We start from the raw sequence: 4,861 nt of genomic DNA, 5'->3' as shown, positions 1-4,861 counted from the left end.
ACATTTCTTACCCAATGTGGTCCGAAGAGCCCTAGTCATTATGTTTTCCAATTATTGCAGATATAATAACCCCAAGACAGAAAAAGTTAATTGGTGACAAACTTAGCATGAGTTTCAGGCTGTTTAGTGCTATCACACCGGCTCATTGTGCATGGCACAATTCAAGTAGATTAAATACCACAAACAAACTTCGGGGAACCAGAAGCTAGAAAAAACTCTTGGCTAGTATGACAATAAAAAACAAATAAGCAATATTAGCTACAAAAAACATCACAACCATTTAATAAAAATGTAGAACAAGGGAACAGTGCTTATTTGTTAGTTTCCTATAACATAGTGTATACACCACTGAATAGGTCTATTATATGGGTGTGTAGAACAGAAATTAGAATAGTATAACTTGAACTCACTCCCATGAGTTGACTCAGATTTGTGCTTTGTCCTAGCGAAGGTGAACACATGAATAGTGAAATAAAGGACCAGTATAAAGATACAAAAAGGCCTTCCAAGGAAAAAATCTTTAATAATATCTAATTTTTCAACTTAGGGAGGTCCCTCTTCTCACCATTGTATGTTTAAACTGAGACTAGTAACTTAAACTTTACTGTATACGAAAAGAAAGAATATTACCTGGATTTCTCATAAGATCTTAAAACAAATCTTTATTTCTTTTTATATAATGATTTTCATTTTTACATACAATTTAGAAGAAAAATTGCCAAGTAAGAATCATTCTGAACCATTATATGCAATTGGATATCCCCTACTTAATATTTTAACAAAAACTGTCACTGTTTACAGACAAGTATGGGATGGACATGGCCTGAGAAATAGTGTATTCAGTATTAACTCCGGTTGTACCCTAATCAGGCCAGGCTTGATTAAAGTGGTACGAGTCATTCATTGATAGCTTGAATTAGTATTATGTGTTGTCAAAGTGCTACTGCTCAGAGAGGTCTGTCTGTTTTCCTTCTGACCACCCTGAGCTTGGCAGTAGGAACAGAATAATTGTGGTGTCGCCCAATGGCACCCTATTCCTCATAAAAGTATACCCAGCACCACCCTTTAACCAGAGACGTACGGATCCTGGTCAAAAAGTATTGCTACACATGGGAATAGAGTGTCCAATTGGGCGACCCGCAATTTAACAAACAGTCTCTTCTACTGGTACCAGGGTCTTACGATTCCAGTGCAGGTGAACCCGGCATCCGTCCGGGATCTTAGATGGAGGCAGCCTTCGCCTCCCTAACCGTCTCCTTTCACAGGACTGCATCAGTTCTGGGCATTTTGAACCAACATCTCTGTGGCCTGGGAGAGGAGGGAGAAAAATGGTCAAATTGATGCAGTAAGCGTTCTGATGTAAAACTGGCGACTACACTGTAAACATTACTCTAATTACTACTCTAGCCATTGCTTTTCAAAGTTTAGTTTTTCCCCCGTTATTAAACAAGTGGAAAGACTGTTCCTTAATTCCAATTGTATATGACAGAAACCAGTCAACCTCATTACGATGTAATTACAAAGAAAAAAGGTAACTTTGCGGTGATGGTGTGATCCAGTGATGTCAGTTACTGACCTGCCGGACTCCTCCTCGCTATGTTGGTACGACCCAACATCGTGCCCTCTGACGTGGACAGGATCTTCAGCGTGGCTGATGGTCGGGATCGCTCACACACCTGGAACACAAGAAGTGATCCAAGTTTCAAGTTGATTTAAAGTGCATTTTACACAGGTCTCAACAAGATACATTATCATCCAGAGACCATGAAGATCAAACACAGAAAAGTAGTAAATTTAATTCAAATGAGCCATCCTAATTCAAATCACAGAGGACATGCAGGAAATTTCTAAATTCATAGCCTTTTAGTCCTACCATTGGACTAACGTTGGTCCTTTGTGTCGTCTCTGAACGTGCCAGACAGCCGTCTCTTGAACGTGCCAGAGCAGCCGTCCTCTGAACTGCCAGAGGCAGGCCGTCTCTGAACGTTGCCAGAGCAGCCGTCTTCTGAACGTGCCAGAGCAGCCGGCGCTGAAACGTGTCCAGAGCAGCCGTCTCTGAACGTGCCATAGCAGCCGTCTCTGAACGCGCCAGAGCAAGCCGTCTTCTGAACCGCAGCCAGCAGCAGCCGTCTCTGAACGCGCCAGACAGCCGTAAATCTGAACGCGGGCCAGAGCACCCGTCTCTGAACGCGCCCAGAGCAGCCGCTCTGAACGCGCAGAGCAGCCGATTCTCTGAACGCGCCAGAGCAGCCGTCTCTTGAACGCGCCAGAGCAGCCGTCTCTGAACGCGCCAGAGTAGCCGTCTCTGAACGCCGCCAGAGCAGCCGTCTCTGAACGAAAAACGCCAGAGCAGCCTCTCTGAACGCGCCAGAGCAAGCCGTCTCTGAACGCGCCCAGAGCAGCCGTTCTCTGAACGTTGCCAGAGCAGCCGTCTACTGAACGTGCCAGAGGCAGCCGTCTCTTGAACGTGGGCCCACAGAGCAAGCCGTCTCTGAACGTGCCAGAGCAGCCGTTCCTGAACGCGCCAGAGCAGCCGTCTTCTGAACGCCGGCCAGAGCAGCCGTCTCGACGTGCCAGCAGCAGCCCGTCTCTGAACGTGCCAAGCAGCCGTCTCTGAACGTGCCAGAGCAGCCGTCTCTGAACTGCAGAGCAGCCGCTGCGGCACAGGTGCGAAAACCCTGAAGAAAGCAGAGCTGAAAATTTCTACTGGTGTCACAATCCTTGGCTTCCTCATCCTTCTTTTTTTTTTTCCTACCCCGACTCCCGCCCCCCGCCCCACCCCCCCCCGCCCCCCACACCTTCCCAGCCCGCACCCCCCCCACACGCACTCCCGCCCCCTCCGCCTCGGTACCCCCCCCCTCCCCTCTATACTTTTCTCTCTATTTTTGCTCTTTTCTTCCCTCTCCCGTTTATATATTCTTTCTTTTTCCTCCTCCCTCCCTCTCTTCCCCTCCCCTGTTCCCCCCCCTTCTTCGCCTCTATTCCGCCCTCTTCCCTCCTCCTACCCTACTGGAACTCTATCCTATCTTTTTTCTTCATTTTCTTTTTTTCTTTTATTTCAAACTTAAGCCTAATAACTGAAGTGCATTGTGATTATTGAAAGGGACTGTGAATGGAATTGATCAACAGACAGAAAGATTGTTAAAAAAAAACCGTTTCACTATGACTTCAGTTTCAGGAATTACTTCGGTTTAATCAATAAAGAAAAAATAAAAAAGAATTAAAAAAAATATTTTGCTCACATAACTCGGGAGCCAAATAAGAGCAGGTGGGCTGCCAGATAGGAACCCTGCTGTAATAAGAGCAGGTGGGCTGCCAGATAGGGAACCCTGCTGTAATTAAGAGCAGGTGGCGCCAGGGCTCAGACTAGGGTACCCTGCTGTAATAAGAGCGGGTGGGCTGCCAGATAGGAACCCTGGTGAATAAGAGCAGGTGGGCTGCCAGATAGGGAACCCTGCTGTAATAAGAGCAGGTGGGCTGCCAGATAGGGAACCTCTGTAATAAGAGCAGGTGGGCTGCCAGATAAGGAACCCTGCTTTAATAAGAGCAGGTGGCTGCCAGATAGGAACCCTGCTGTAATAAGAGCAGGTGGGCTGCCAGATAGGAACCCTGCTGTAATAAGAGCAGTGGGCTGCCAGATAGGAACCCTGCTGTATAATAAGAGCAGGTGGGCTGCCAGATAGGGAACCCTGCCTGTAATAAGAGCAGGTTGGAGCTCCACAGGAACCCTGCTGTAATAAGAGCAGGTGGGCTGCCAGATAGGGAACCCTGCTGTAATAAGAGCAGGTGGGCTGCCAGATAGGGAACCCTGCTGTAATACGAGCAGGTGGGCTGCCAGATAGGGAACCCTGCTGTAATAAGAGCAGGTGGGCTGCCAGATAGGGAACCCTGCTCCCCTCCGTCCCACTAAAGATGGACGTGCACTGTAAACCCCCTCCGTCCCACTAAAGATGGACGTGCACTGTAAACCCCCTCCGTCCCACTAAAGGTGGACGTGCACTGTAATACCCCCTCAGTCCCACTAAAGATGGACGTGCACTGTAATACCCCTCCGTCCCACTAAAGATGGACGTGCACTGTAAAAAAAAAACTCCGTCCCACTAAAGAGATCTGTTTCTCTGTTCTCTGACCACCCTACTTTCAGGGTGTGTGCTTTTTAGTTTTTTTCCCCCTTTCATCCATCTAACCCATATCCTTGTCTCTCTCCTTCTCTCTGCCCCGCTTCCCCCTCCTGTAGCGTCTGGGCTGTGACAACATGCTGGAATCCCCTCAGCAGGAGGACCCCTGTCTGCAGTGTGGCGGCAACGGACAATCCTGCTACCCAGTCAGGAGTACCTTCGATATTAACAACCTGCCCAAAGGTAAGGTACAGATTAGGGTTGGTTATAGTCTGCTAACTTTCCCAAAAAATCCTAGGTTTTCTAGAAATCGCGGTTAGAAGATTCCTAGAATCATAATGGAATAAGAAGCACATTCGGGAATCCTCCTACTAGGATTTCAGGAAAACCTGGGAATGTTTTGAATGTTTACCGGTATTTTTCAACCTTCGTACAGATTGTCCTTTTCACCTCACATGTCCATTTATGGTAGTGCTTCCCCATGGTGCAGCTGTGGGCTCTAAATTGTTCATGCTGTGGTATTGGCAGACCAATAGAATGCCTCCACAGGGCTCCAGCGTCTTCTAGCGATAGTTTGTCACAAAGTTTTAGTGTCAACAACTGTAGTAACTCTGGTTTGTCCACTGATGTGTTCTGTCCCCCCCCCTCTGTGTCCCTTCTCTCCCAGGGTATAACCAGGTGTTCTGTCCCCCTTTGTGTCCCTTCTCTCCCAGGGTATAACCAGGTGTTCTGTCCCCCTTTGT

The 4,861-nt window shown here is 47.6% G+C and overlaps 1 long non-coding RNA gene across 1 annotated transcript in view; it reads left to right on the top strand.

Moving 5' to 3' along the window:
- The window catches only part of LOC112078086 (uncharacterized), a 9,460-nt gene extending 5,104 nt beyond the window's left edge, over window positions 1-4,356 (top strand). The window contains exon 3 of the long non-coding RNA XR_002895588.1: window positions 4,238-4,356. This is a non-coding gene — a long non-coding RNA (uncharacterized lncRNA). The remainder of the gene's footprint in view (window positions 1-4,237) is intronic.
- Window positions 4,357-4,861: the final 505 nt, after the last annotated feature.

This window comes from Salvelinus sp. IW2-2015, unplaced genomic scaffold (assembly GCF_002910315.2).
Source record: "Salvelinus sp. IW2-2015 unplaced genomic scaffold, ASM291031v2 Un_scaffold5239, whole genome shotgun sequence".
NCBI classification, from domain to species: Eukaryota; Metazoa; Chordata; class Actinopteri; order Salmoniformes; family Salmonidae; genus Salvelinus; species Salvelinus sp. IW2-2015.
The sequence above is the reverse complement of the archived record's forward strand: the minus strand, read 5'-3'. Positions and strand labels throughout refer to the sequence as shown.